Raw genomic sequence first — 15,467 nt, 5'->3', positions numbered from 1 at the left:
GGCAAGATGATCCACACACAATAGTGCCGTTCACGCACAGGCTATTCCCTCATTATTCTCCTTCCCTATTCTCATTGCGGATATTTCCAAGCAATAGAAGGATGAACAGCGAGTGTCTCCAATGAGTCAACAAATAAAAAGAAGTGTATGAATGTATCTACAGATAAATAAATCACTCTGGGAATTTGTGAAAAGTGGGGATCTTTAAGTCCTATGATCAGCTTTAATTAGGCTAATCGTTTTGTGGATGCTTGCGATTATGAGAAGGCATGGGTCTGCTGAAGGTGTGGGATGAGCCCACATTTTAAGAAGATAATTCTGATAACATGAAACATCTGTTTTACTTTGGATTCATTCAACATGATTATTTGAAAAAGCGGAAGCCCCAATATAGCCTATATATGGGTGTTTAAAAAAAATTAAGACATTGTGGATGGATGGTAAATGGCTGCATTTATATAGTGCTTTTATCCAAAGCGCTTTACAATTTGTTCCTCACATTTGACCCATTCACTCACACATTATAATAATAATGCAGGACTTCTTTAGTGGTCTTTATTCGGCATGCAACGGACTGGACATGCAATGGGAGCGGCACACACACAAACTGGGATATGGGATACACACACACACACACATGCATTGTCTTTTTCTCAGTCGCCGATGCGATTGAGCTCTGCGCTTAACCCATCCCGTCGTCCTTCCCCCCAAGGGCAGCCGGGAGCGGACAGGGCGTCGACGAGGGGCCGCGCCCGGGGACCAATCCAAGTGCTCCTGCTCGTCATCGTCAAGGACGCGACAGCGACAGCGATCTGTTGGTTGTGCATGTTTTTCCATTGGGTTTCTCTTATCGGGGGGGGGGGGGGGGGGGGGGGGGGAACCCTTGCGAGCACGGGGAGAACATGCAAACAAACTCCACACAGAAAGGCCTGGGAGATACCCCACCTGGGTACCTGGCAACGCGGAAAACATTCACACACTGACGGCAGAGGCAACCATGCAAGGTGCCAACCTGCTCATCGGGAGCAGTTAGGGGTTAAGTGTCTTGCTCAAGGACACTTCGACACGCTGCCCGGGAGGAGCGGGAATCGAACCAGGTACCTCTGGATAACCAGACAACGACTCTACTACCAAGCCACTGTTGCCCCCTGTCGGATAAAGCCAGCTTATGCAATTTTCAGAACCAACTGGAGATTTTTTTTTAAAAAGGAGGAAGAAAGGGAGAGCAGATATGTTCACCTTCTCTGTGTTCAGAGCATAGAATTATACAGAAAAAGGTTCAAAACCTCAGAGAACGTGACGTACTAATCGGTTCTCCAGTGTGGCCCAGGACACTGTTCACACAGCTAACATGTTATGGTTTGACACCGACCCCAAACGCAACGACACAAGAGAGTTGGATTCAGAGTTGCCAAATACAAGGGCTTGTTTATTTGGTGACTAGAATAAGTGAAACAGGGAAAGCAGGTCAACAAGAAACAGGTACAATGAACAAGGGGCAAAGTTCTGCTGCTCTGCAGCTTCTCCCGGAAGGGTAGTCTTGGGAAGCAGGAGCAGACCTCTGTACCGCTCTGCAGATTCTCACGGCGGACCTCTCAGATGTTGTGCAAGACCGAGAGAGGGAGAGAGGGAACGGGTCAGTGACAGAGCAGACTTGAAAACGAGCTGGAGGACAGGGTGTTATATTCTTCGTGTTAAACAACACAGTGATGAGCAATATTCCAAAAACAGCCCAAGTGAATATCTTCATGTAAACACACAGTGAGCAAAAATCCAAACACCGTCCAATTGTGAAATACTATCTTCGTGTAAATACACAGTGAGCAAAAATCCAACACAGTCCAAATGTGAAACAATATCTTCGTGTAAATACACAGTGAGCAAAAATCCAAACACAGTCCAAATGTGAAATAATATCTTCGTGTCAATACACAGTGGGAGGTGGAAGATCCCCGAGATATTATTCCAAAAAAGGAAAGAGCAAAAACGATAATGGCTGGGTGAGTGACTGTCTGACAAAAAGGTGGTAGACTTCAGTGTAAAGGTTTACACACGAAAATCGGAAATAGGTCAAGACAGTCAATCTAGAAAAACTCACCCAGACGAGCTGCGTAAAGGAACAGGAACAAGTGGAGGCGAGCGCGCGCCACGGAGCAGGTATCCAAGCGAAGGCTTCTAGGAATTCCTGGAGAATAGCACAGTGAAACAGAAGCAACGGGGAAAAACATCCAGCGACAAATCAAGACGAACCAACAACTTAGGGTGGGGAAACGGGGTATAAATAATGAGGGATCGATTGATTGAAAGGCAGTGACAGCTGGGGAATGTGATTGAAAAGCGTGGGGAAGTGAGGGAACCAATCAGCGACGTCTCAGATGACGTCAGCGGGGAGAAACGTGTGAACGAGGGAATTGAAATACTTGACAGAAAAAATGAATGAAAACAAAGCGAGGGTGGTTAAAGGAACAGAACGAGTGAGAAGGCAAGGACAGAAACCTCACAGTACCCCCCCCTCAACGGGAGCCGCCCGGCGACCAGGCCGACCCGGCTCGTCAGGATGGGCCCGATGGAAGTCGGTGATCAAGCCGGGATCCACGATGAGCTGCCGGGAGACCCAGCTACGCTCCTCAGGGCCGTAACCCTCCCAGTCCACCAGGTATTGGAATCCCCGGCCCCGCCGACGAACGCCCATCAACCGGCGGACCTGCCACTGGGGGTGACCATCCACTAGCACAGGAGGCGGCGGATCAGGAGCCGGAGGCATAAGGGGACTGAGGGAGACGGGCTTAACCCGGGAGACATGGAACACGGGGTGGATGTGCATGGATGCAGGAAGCTTCAGGCGCAGGGCCGCCGGACTGAGTACCTTCAGGACCTCGAAAGGACCGACGAAGCGAGGGTTGAGCTTCTTGGCCGAGGACCGTAGCGGGAGGTCCTTCGCGGAGAGCCACACCCTCTGCCCAGGGCGGTAAGTCGGCGCGGGAACCCGGCGCCGGTCGGCACCACGACAGGCGCGCTCAGATGTCCGGAGCAGCGCGGTCCTGGTGATCTCCCAAACGCGACGGCAGCGGTCGAGGTGGACCTGCACGGAGGGAACTGCCACTTCCGTCTCCAGTGCGGGAAAAAGAGGGGGCTGGTAGCCTAGGGAGGCCTCAAAAGGGGAGAGGCCGGTGGCGGAACTGACCATTGAGTTGATCGAGTATTCAACCCAGGGAAGGAAACGACTCCAGGATGCCGGCCTCTCGGCTGCCACACACCGAAGAGCAGACTCCACGCTCTGGTTCATCCTCTCCGTCTGCCCGTTTGTCTGGGGATGGTAGCCAGAGGAGAGACTGACCGTTGCCCCCAATCCCTTGCAGAAAGCCCGCCATACCTGGGAGGTGAACTGGGGCCCCCGGTCAGAGACGATGTCCTGGGGAAAGCCGTGAAGGCGGAACACGTGGTGCGTCAGGAGGTCCGCCGTCTCGGCTGCTGAGGGAAGCTTGGAGAGGGCCACGAGGTGGACCCCCTTGCTGAATCGATCCACCACGGTCAGAAGGCAGGTGTTCCCCTGGGAGGAGGGTAGTCCAGTGACGAAGTCGAGCGCCACATGTGACCACGGACGGCTTGGAACGGGAAGTGGCTGCAAGAGCCCGGAGGGTGCCTGGTGAGAGGCCTTGCTGCGGGCACAGACCGCGCAGGCCAATACGAACTCCTTGACGTCGTTTCGCATGGTGGGCCACCAGAAACGACGAGCCAGGAAGGAGAACGTACGATGGACGCCTGGGTGGCAGGCGAACCGGCTGGTATGGCCCCACAGCAGTACCTGGGACCGGACAGAGTCAGGGACGAAGAGACGGCTCCTAGGGACGTTGCTTGGAGCACGTTGGAAGCGTAGGGCACGCCTCACCACACCCTCGATGCCCAAGGTGATGGCTCCAACCACTCGGGCCTCCGGGATAATGGGAGATGGGTCCTCAGAGGGTGGAGCCCCCTTGGAGTGCATCCGGGACAGGGAGTCGGCCTTCGTGTTGCGGGAACCGGGGCGGAAGGTCAGCGAGAAGTCGAACCGACTGAGGAAACTGGCCCATCTCGCCTGCCGACCGTTGAGGCGCCTGGAAGCGCGGATGAACGTTAGGTTCTTGTGGTCCGTCCAGATGGTAAAAGGCTCCTCGGCACCCTCTAGCCAATGACGCCACTCCTCCAGAGCCGCCACGACCGCCAGTAGCTCCCGATTGCCGGTGTCGTAGTTCCTCTCGGCGGGGAGGAAGCGACGCGAGTAGAAGGCGCAAGGATGTACCTTCTGGTCGGAAGGAGAACGCTGGGATAGGACAGCGCCCAGGCCAGAATCCGAGGCGTCCACCTCCACGATGAACTGTCTCTTGGGGTCAGGGTGGAGCAGGATAGGAGCGGAAGTGAACCTTCTCTTGAGGGAGCGGAACGCAGCGCATGCCGCTGGGGACCAGTCGAACGGCAGAGCGGGGGAGGTCAGCTTGGTAAGAGGCTCCGCCACTTGGCTGTAGTTCCGGATGAACCTTCGGTAGAAGTTTGCGAACCCGAGGAAACTCTGTAGCTCCTTCCGAGTGGTGGGTTCCGGCCAATCCTCCACAGCCTGGATCTTGCGAGGATCCGCTCGGGTCAAGCCCTTCTCCACGATGAAGCCCAGGTAGTCGACGGAGTTGGAGTGGAAACGGCACTTCTCCGCCTTGACGAAGAGCCGATTGTGGAGGAGGCGCTCCAGCACCCGGCGGACATGCAGGATGTGTTCCTCGAGGGTCCTGGAAAAGATAAGAATGTCGTCCAGGTACACCACCACGAACACCTCCAGCATGTCACGGAGGACATCGTTCATGAGTGCCTGGAATACCGCCGGGGCGTTGGTGAGACCGAACGGCATCACAAGGTACTCATAGTGGCCCCTGGGGGTCTTGAAGGCGGTCTTCCATTCATCGCCCTCACGGATACGGACAAGATGATAGGCACTTCGGAGATCCAGCTTGGTGAAGAACGAGGCCTGGGTCAGTGGCTCGAAGGTGGAGCTCATGAGAGGTAGGGGGTATTTGTTCTTGATGGTGATCTCGTTGAGCTGACGATAGTCGATGCAGGGTCGCAGGTCCCCATCCTTCTTTCCAACAAAGAAGAACCCGGCCGCCACCGGGGAGGAGGAAGGCCGAATGAGTCCTGCTTCCAATGACTCAGAGATGTAGAGATCCATCGCCTTCTTCTCCGGGGCAGTCAGACTGTAGAGGCGGCTGCCGGGAAGGGGAGCCCCTTGGCGGAGGTTGATGGCGCAGTCATAGGGGCGGTGAGGTGGAAGGGACTGAGCCCTGGTCTTACTGAATACCTCCATGAGGTCGTGGTACTCGGGAGGAACGGACGAGGGATCCGGGGGCAACTCACCAGCCGGTCTCCGGGGCGGGGGACAAGACGCCGCCTGTAGACAGCGGGCGTGACAGGAGGAGCTCCAGCCCCTGATGGTACCGGAGGCCCAGGCGATGTGGGGCTCGTGCAGCGCGAGCCAGGGCCTACCCAGGACCACCGGGACAAGGGGGGATTGGGTAATGAGGAACTGGATCCTCTCTACGTGGTTCCCAGCAATGGTCAGCAAGACTGGGCCGGTCCGTTGAGAGATGTCGGCCAGGCGGTGTTGGTCCAACGAAAAGATCTCCAAGGGCCTCACAAGGGCCTCAAGAGGTATGTTGGCTTGGGTGGCAAACTCGAAGTCGAGGAAGTTCTCGTCTGCCCCAGAGTCGATGAGGGCCTCCACCGTGGCACGTTGGTCCCCCCAGGCCAGGGTGACGCTCAACAGATGGTCAGGTGGTGCGCGGCGCTGGGAATGGGAAAAACGGCTCACCAGGATCTCCCGGGGTCTTGGTGAGCCCGATCTTTTGGCCGGATAGGGCAGTCGGCGATACGGTGTCCCGCACCTCCGCAGTAGAGGCAGAGACCGGACCTGAGCCTTGCCTGACGCTCCGCCTGGCTCAGATGAGAGCGTCCCAGCTGCATGGGTTCCTCCTCGCGCACCGGACGGGGAAGCCTGTTACCATCAGTAGTGTTGGGGACGGGGCGTCCAGGAGTCCGGGGTGTTTCAGGAGGTGACAGTCGGGTCCTCTCGCGCCTTCTCTCCAGGAGGCGTCCGTCAATACGGATGACAAGGCTAAAAAGCTCCTCGAGGGAGTCGGGCACCTCCCTGGTAGCGAGCTGGTCCCGGACTGCGTCACTGAGCCCCCTTATGAAGGTTAGGCGAAGAGCAGGTTCGTTCCAACCACTCTCCACCGCCGCCAGTCGAAACTCCATGACATAGTCCGTCACCCTGCTGCTCCCTTGTCGGAAGGTCCCCAACCGGGCTCCAGGGTCCAGACCTCGGGCTGGATGGTGGAACACTCTGCGGAGCTCCGCCACGAAGTCTGGGTAGGAGAACAAAAAATCTGCTTCCATTGCCCAGGAGGAAGTGACCCACTGGGCAGCATGGCCTGAAAGTAGGTTGGTTATATAAGCCACTCGGGACCCCTGAGCAGAAAAACGGCTTGGTTGATGACGGAAAACCAACTCACATTGCATGATGAATGTGGCACATTCCTCGGGATTACCGTCGAACAGCCGTGGGACGGAGAGAAGGGGTTCCCGAGGTGCGAGATCTGCTGGGGCTGCGGGGAATGTTCCTGAAGGGTGTGAGAGATGAAAAGTATTAACGGCGTCGCCCAGCGAGTTAAGCTGGGCGAGAATCTCGGACTGTTGTCCCGCCATAGCGGCCATTGAACCCTGCATAGGCAGGACCTGGTCCCTGAGGTTCTGCACCGCAGCCGCAGCCCGCTCAAGTTGGAGACCGTGATCCCTGGTCAACTCGACTTGAATTGCAAGTGCGGTTCTGACCCCCTCTGTGTCGGCTGGGGTCGTCATGGTTGGTTCGTAATGTTATGGTTTGACACCGACCCCAAACGCAACGACACAAGAGAGTTGGATTCAGAGTTGCCAAATACAAGGGCTTGTTTATTTGGTGACTAGAATAAGTGAAACAGGGAAAGCAGGTCAACAAGAAACAGGTACAATGAACAAGGGGCAAAGTTCTGCTGCTCTGCAGCTTCTCCCGGAAGGGTAGTCTTGGGAAGCAGGAGCAGACCTCTGTACCGCTCTGCAGATTCTCACGGCGGACCTCTCAGATGTTGTGCAAGACCGAGAGAGGGAGAGAGGGAACGGGTCAGTGACAGAGCAGACTTGAAAACGAGCTGGAGGACAGGGTGTTATATTCTTCGTGTTAAACAACACAGTGATGAGCAATATTCCAAAAACAGCCCAAGTGAATATCTTCATGTAAACACACAGTGAGCAAAAATCCAAACACCGTCCAATTGTGAAATACTATCTTCGTGTAAATACACAGTGAGCAAAAATCCAACACAGTCCAAATGTGAAACAATATCTTCGTGTAAATACACAGTGAGCAAAAATCCAAACACAGTCCAAATGTGAAATAATATCTTCGTGTCAATACACAGTGGGAGGTGGAAGATCCCCGAGATATTATTCCAAAAAAGGAAAGAGCAAAAACGATAATGGCTGGGTGAGTGACTGTCTGACAAAAAGGTGGTAGACTTCAGTGTAAAGGTTTACACACGAAAATCGGAAATAGGTCAAGACAGTCAATCTAGAAAAACTCACCCAGACGAGCTGCGTAAAGGAACAGGAACAAGTGGAGGCGAGCGCACGCCACGGAGCAGGTATCCAAGCGAAGGCTTCTAGGAATTCCTGGAGAATAGCACAGTGAAACAGAAGCAACGGGGAAAAACATCCAGCGACAAATCAAGACGAACCAACAACTTAGGGTGGGGAAACGGGGTATAAATAATGAGGGATCGATTGATTGAAAGGCAGTGACAGCTGGGGAATGTGATTGAAAAGCGTGGGGAAGTGAGGGAACCAATCAGCGACGTCTCAGATGACGTCAGCGGGGAGAAACGTGTGAACGAGGGAATTGAAATACTTGACAGAAAAAATGAATGAAAACAAAGCGAGGGTGGTTAAAGGAACAGAACGAGTGAGAAGGCAAGGACAGAAACCTCACATAACATAAAGTTGCCCAGGATACAGTACTGTTCACACAGCTAACATAAAGTGGCCCAGGAGGACACACTGTTCACACAGCTAACATAAAGTGGCCCAGGAGGACACACTGTTCACACTGCTAACATAAAGTGGCCCAGGATACAGTACTGTTCACACTGCTAACATAAAGTGGCCCAGGAGGACACACTGTTCACACAGCTAACATAAAGTGGCCCAGGAGGACACACTGTTCACATTGCTAACATAAAGTGGCCCAGGAGGACACACTGTTCACACAGCTAACATAAAGTGGCCCAGGAGGACACACTGTTCACACTGCTAACATAAAGTGGCCCAGGATACAGTACTGTTCACACTGCTAACATAAAGTGGCCCAGGACACACTCTGCTAACATAATGTGGCCAACTGTGTCAGCTTCCCCTGCACTAATCACTGTCATGAAGTCCGTAATTATGTTCAGTTAAGTTAATATGAAGTGAGAACCTGACTCATTAGCATTAATAGAAAGAAATGCGCAGGGGAAATAACTGAATGAAAAACAAAAGAGAAAGTGATTAAATGACTGCCATTTAAGCATAATATTCTCACTGTGTTGCGGAAAGGGTGCATGGTGTGTGGTGTGGTTGTATGTCTGTCTGCCTCACTATTTGTTTAATCATTTATTTTTACCAAACGTAGCTTATGTTGCATAATAGATCTGATCTAAAGACGGTGTACAAATACCCCACCCATGTTTATAAGCAGCGATGAAAAACAGTTTGGGGTGATTTTAACTGGCAGCGTTAAATCCAGCCTCCGAGAGGTGACAGGAAGACGGATCTGCCTCCATCTGTGCTGTGATGACGTCTGTGACATCGTCTCTCCGCCTGCATCTCTGTCATCCCTCCACTCGAAGGTGGGAGGAAATAATGTCAACGAAAAGTCCTAGGAGAATGTATGTCAACGCTGATTATTCGGACAAGAGGCGCGGTTAATCTGTCGCGTTGTGTATGGATATTATGATCCGATCACTTGGTTACAACTTGGCTAGAGTTCATTAATAATGCCCTCTCTGGTTTATATTTGGGGTCATTGGGCCCTGTGTCGTTACTCAACAGTATCTTTAAGGTATCCGTTACATAATATGGACTTGCTATCAGGTTTAACCCCTTCATTTACTGTTTGATATCATTCTGTGAATCAGCTCTGATTATAGAGTAACTGTCTCCAATCTATAGAAACACCCTGGTGGGTAATTTGGTAATTTACATCAATCAATAGAATAGACATTTGTGTCTTATTACTGTCATTGGACTACAGATCTGTCTTTCAAGTTATGGTATCCTTCAATTTACCATAGTTGCCATAAAGTATTGTGTTTTATGTACCGTGACACTTCCAGTTATATTTCGTATCTGGCTTATCGCGTCCCGCTCAAGCCTATTGAGATACCCCTTATCTCCTGTACCTACTGTACTCCACCACGAACACAACTTGTACACCCACACCTGACCGGGTCCCGCCTCTATGGAGGCGTAGCCTATAAGACCATGGCCATGGTCACCAACACACCCTTCCTCTATTTTCGTTCCATCATATTGGATGCAGTGCACCTTATGTAACTAGTAGTATGAAAAAGATTGGAGGAATTGCGTAATGTTGAAAGCTTACCGGAGGTTTGCGTGCCCCTGGCATCTTCGAAGCATGTTTCAGCGACACGACGGGCCTATGTTGATGTTTCCTCGTCTGACAACAGCAGATCGAGGGGCAGCATACATGGTTTGGCTATCGGGCCAGCTTGTACAACGGTGAGCCCTGTGTCATCAGGCACGGGTATTGGTGTTAGTGAAGTAAAAAGGGTCCTTGGTTCTTATATTAAGAACCAGCTATGATACTCTGCGTTGTGTTTGTCCGTTTACTAATCCGTTTACTATCAATTGCACATGTCCACACCCTACACCAAACCTATTTGGCCAATGTCGACCAAAATCTACTGAGCTTATCCATGTACAGAGAATCATGTTTTTCCAACACTCCCCATAAAACCGCGACACAACCTCCCAGATTCTACATCTGGATTCTCAATGGGCGGAGAACAAAATCATGAACCAGCTCTAGTCCATTCACCCCGTTCTCAGTCCATCCTTTAGACATATCCTACCAGTCCCGCTGTGTCACCACCATCCTCCGTTCCTAAGAAAAAATAGAGAAAAGAAACAAAAACAAAGAAAAACATGCCAAAACAAAATAAAAACCATAACCAAAAATTGTGAGTGACGTTCTTCAACCACGCCCTAAGAAACAAAATCAACCTATTATCTAGGGGCATAACCACCCCCGTATATACTAAGAAAGAGAAAGAAACCTTCCGGCCTGAGGCAGCAATTGCTTATAAAAAACTAGGAAATAAAAATAAAAATAAATAAACTCCTATATCCATTATTCATGATTGTTAATGCGAGTCTATCAATCTCATCTTCTTAATTTCTTAAACATGCAGTCCACCCTTTGACCAATCTGATTATTGATCCAGCATGGATAATTACTACTGACCACTAGCTGACGCAGTGTCACATCATTTCTCTGTCTAATATTACATGTCTAATATTAACTGTTTAACCACCAGTTTTTGTTAGTACGATTAGCTCATGCATCCGTCAGTTACTCCATCTTTCCACGTTAGTCGCACATCCATTTTAGTAACTTACACACATAACCTAATCACCTAACCCCTCTATATATATTTTTTTTTTATTCTAGTCAGTAGCATTTTTTATTCAATACATTTTTATTTTTAATACCTATCTATCTTCGTCTATTCTGCCGGCAGCCTCTGCAGACATGACCTTTGATAATGACCTATCAGTCCACAGGCCTAGCAAACCTGTCCCCGTTTCTGTCCTTGCTCTTTGCTATTACCTCCATGGCTCTTTTCTGGTCTCGCCCCCCTTGAGCCTGGTCTGGGGAGAAAACCACATACCTGTTCCTTTCAGCCGCCGTCCTTTGAGCCTGCTGTTGGGAGGGGCCTGGAAACTCACCCCGCCCGCGGCTTTCCTCACCCTGCTGTGGCCCAGTTCCCTGTCCGGGCAATGGAGCACAGGGCAATCCTCGATCACAGCGGCCTAATTCCGACGCCCGAAGCATGACATCACAAACTGTACCACTTAGCAGTACATTCTTTCTCGCCAGTTCTTGCTTCAGTCTATGCGTCTCGTGTGCGGCTTGACCAATCTCCTGCTGTGTCTTCATCAGGTCTCGATGAACTGCCTCATGTCGTTCGAACGCTTCTATAAACGCTCTCTGTTGTAGCTGTTGTCTGTAGGTCGGCGCCTCTTCCCCCATCTCAGCGCTGGCGGTCTGACGTCCCATCGCTGGGCCCCGCCTCTCCTCTTGGCTCTGGTGCTGGGGGGGGTCGTGGACAGGGGAAGCTTGCGGGCTGTGGACACTGTTCTTGATACCGACCCTGGTTTTGCCCGTATCCGCCTCTTCGTCTGAGATTCCATCGAAGACCTCCTCCTCTGGGTTGAGGACCTTCTCCTCGGGGTCGATATTCTTGGTCACAGTCCCTAGACTTATGTTCGAGATTTCCGCACGGCCAGCACTCTATTAGCCCTAGCTGAGGCCTGGATCCCTTCGTCCCACCTCTTCTTTTTCCACTTTGTCCCCGTGGCTGCCAGGGTGGTCCCCTTGACTTTTGTTGCTGTTCTTGCGCAGGGCCCCCCTGTGGTGGAGGCAAAGTTAACACTCCACGTCCTTCTGACCCGTTCGTCACATGGGGGGAATCAGTCATATTCAAATCAATCAGGTTAATGTCACTACTCAATGCGGTCAATGAAATGTCTGCAGAAGTTATCTGCATTTCCCCACCATTGGCCTGACTACTGGTGGCCATTTTTATTTTGCTTCTATTTGTTATACTATGGGTTAATGAAATAGCAGCTCTCGTTTTTTTCTTTTTTCTTTTTTGCTTCTAATTGCTCCTATCAAAGTTGGTGAATTTGCTCTATATTAACCATTCACACTCGCTCTCATCCACTCAACTTTACCGTTTGGAAAAACAAGTTTCTCTTTATTTCAAACTATTTTTACAACCTTGGGTTAACACCACTCACACTGGCAGATTTTATTGGTGCAGACAGGAATTGACAAAACGCTTAGTATACTATACCCAGACTTTAACAGTCAATTGTTCCCTAGTTGGAGTTTGGAATCGTCAGAACTGCCCCTGTCTGCCCCCGAGTAACTGTGGAAAAAGAAAGGAAAAACATACACTTAATTAGCAGTGGTATTTACTTCACAATCCATCATTATCTTTAAGCATGGAAATGTTACTCATCGTCTATACTAATATCACTTTAGAGAGAGTTAGTGCAATTTTCTTTTGAATCATAACGACACGGCCTTAGCTGTGCTCTGTCTGTTGTCCAATCGGAAAACTCGATCTTCCAATCCCTTTGTCGTGTAACAGGAACACTATTTCGCATCAACCTCTTCCGTCTGTTTCTGGTAGTTTTGATGTTCCTTTCCTTTGAACAATCAGAATTAGTTTTCACAGCCTATCATTTCTAAAGACTTGTGCTGGATATGGTAATTTAGTTGATTAAAACCCCCTGAGGTCTAGAGTTTCTAGCTCCACCTTCTCAGAATATTCTCTTTTTTTGTTACATAATGTAAAATTACAGATTCATAACTTCAAAATAAGCCATCAATTGTCAAATTTGAGACGATAGTTTTCAATCAATGTCCTATCAAACATTCTGGGTACAGTCATTACCAATTTGCAGCAGGAGCCTCTGAAGAGAATTCAGTGAATTCAGCTAATGATAAGGGAACTACACTCCTTCCCAGAATGCATATGTGATGTCAATGTCAATGACTACTTCACACCATGAAACAAAGGCCCAGCAGGAACATTACGGCTGAATGGGGGTATAGTGTGACTGATCAATACAGGCAACACACACTTTGATTTGATGCCATGCATACACACACTAGATAGACAGAGGTTTAGATATTTAGATAGATATATAATAGTATATAATAGAAAGAGAGAGAGAAGAAAGAAAGAAAGAAAGAAAGAAGAAAGAAAGAAAGAAAGAAAGAAAGAAGAAGAAGAAAGAAAGAAAGAAAGAAAGAAAGAAAGAAGAAAGAAAGAAAGAAAGAAAGAAGAAAGAAAGAAAAGAAAGAAAGAAAGATACAGAGAGAGAGACATTTATAATAATAATAATTATTATTATTATTAAATAGAATCATTTTCTATAGGCTTGCCGTGGTAGTCAGTGATACTGGTGTATACACACACTAGATATACAGAGTTTAGACATTTAGATATATATATATAGATATATAATAATAGTATAGTAATAGAGAGAGAGAGAGAGAGAGAGAGAGAGAGAGAGAGAGAGAGAGAGAGAGAGAGAGAGAGAGAGAGAGAGAGAGAGAGAGAGAGAGAGAGAGAGAGCGAGAGAGATAGAGAGAGAAAGAAAGAAAGAAAGAAAGAAAGAAGAGAAAGAAAGAAAGAAAGAAAGAAAGAAAAGAAAGAAAGAAAGAAAGAAAGAAAGAAAGAAAGAAAGAAAGAAAGAAAGAAAGAAAGAAAGAAAGAAAGAAAGAAGAGATAGAGGGAGAGAGAGGAAGAGAAAGAAAGAGGGAGATACAGACAGAGAGAGAGAGGGAGAGAGAGAGAGAAAGCTCCCGTCTGGTAGAGATTTGGGCTCTACTGAGCCTACCTTTCTAGTTGAAACGTTGCAATTTTTACATCATGCGTAAGCTGTCAACTAACTAGACAGAAAGAAAGAAAGAAAGAAAGAAAGAAAGAAAGAAAGAAAGAAAGAAAGAAAGAAAGAAAGAAAGAAAGAAAGAAAGAAAGAAAGAAAGAAAGAAAGAAAGAAAGAAAGAAGAAAGAAAGAAAGAAAGAAGAGATAGAGGGAGAGAGGGGGGGAGAGAGGGATATAGAGGAAGAGAAAGAAAGAGGGAGATACAGAGGAGAGATGGAGGGAGAGAGAGGGAGATATTGTCACAAGACTGTACAAGAAATTCCTTCTGTAATGTACTGATTTCTTTTGATTTATCTGTTTGAGAGAGAGAGAGAGTGTGTGTGTGTGTGTGTGTGTGTGTGCAGGGGAGTAGCTGGGGGGGGGGGGGGTTAGGATGATTCCAAGGGCCCAGCAAATGCCCCAAATTTTTTTATAGATTGGGGGCCCCACATTTTTTAATAGATTGGGGGCCCACAAATTGATTCTTTCATGGGGCCCAGAATCTCCAGCTACGCCCCTGTGAGCGCACCTTTCTACTCTAGAGAGCTGTCATCACCGTGATGCGCGCTTGAATGAACTGCGAGATAACTCATAACTCGTACACACATGCACTCTGTCTCTGCCATACAGTAGTTATGTTGTTTTAGCGCGACGTGGGTATATACACGGGCGAGGATGAAAGCATGTTAGACTACTTTTAATACATAAATTAACGTTCCGTCGGGTCCTGTGTATTCTCGAGAATGATAATAATAATAATGCAGGACCTCTTCAGATTATATTATCAACGACAGACAGTGAGAAACACAACCCCCCCCTCTCGCGCTGAAGAATATGCATATTAGATCACTCAGTGATTAACACCTATGCGCTGTTTGTGTGTGCGCGCGTCCATGTATGTGCGTTTCGTGACGCGATGTAGTTCTTATCGCAAATGGAGATTATTACAAGCATACCATCTAGCAAGAATTAAACGTATTTACAAGTCGTATTAGGTTTAGCAAGTTGGGGGACGTATACCTTACATGTCAAAGCACTAGAAATGGCCATTTTTCTATTTTTATCGATTTCTGAAAAGATGTCCTTTTTGAGCATTTAAGAGGGATTCTAATTCTTTTGTTGTCCGCCGACGGGTTCAAAGCTCCAGCGTGACCCCTAAGGGTTAAAATCACTTCTTCGCCTTAATGAATTTGTAATTCCTTTCTCATAAAATATTCTAAATACTATTGCCCTTTAAATGACTATGTGTATATGTAATTATAACCTTCCCTTCTATGTTTAGCTGTATTTATTTCTATCTGAGAAAGTCTAAAATGTATTCCTATCATATATCGCTTTTTACACCACATTATTCACATAATCTATTCATAATTAATACACATTCCCCCGTTAACACCTAATTTCAGGTGTTAAGTCCACGCTTCCATCTCACGAGAAAAAAAATTAATTTTCAGTGACTCATATCACCGAATTCCCGTGGCTTGGCACAGCGTCCCACTACCTGTTCAATAAACCACAGGTGCAGACACTATCCCCATTGAAATCCCTGCAGACCAATGATATCCCACCGGTCTGCCATCCGCAGCCCAAGACATCCCCTCCCAGTTTGCAACCTGAAAAGCAAAACCCCGGGCCCCCCACAAGGATATTCAAAATTCACACAACTTTCAACCACCGCTGCACTCACACAG

This window comes from Notolepis coatsorum, assembly GCF_963971535.1.
Source record: "Notolepis coatsorum genome assembly, chromosome: 4".
NCBI lineage: Eukaryota > Metazoa > Chordata > Actinopteri > Aulopiformes > Paralepididae > Notolepis > Notolepis coatsorum.
This window is presented reverse-complemented; position numbering follows the sequence as displayed.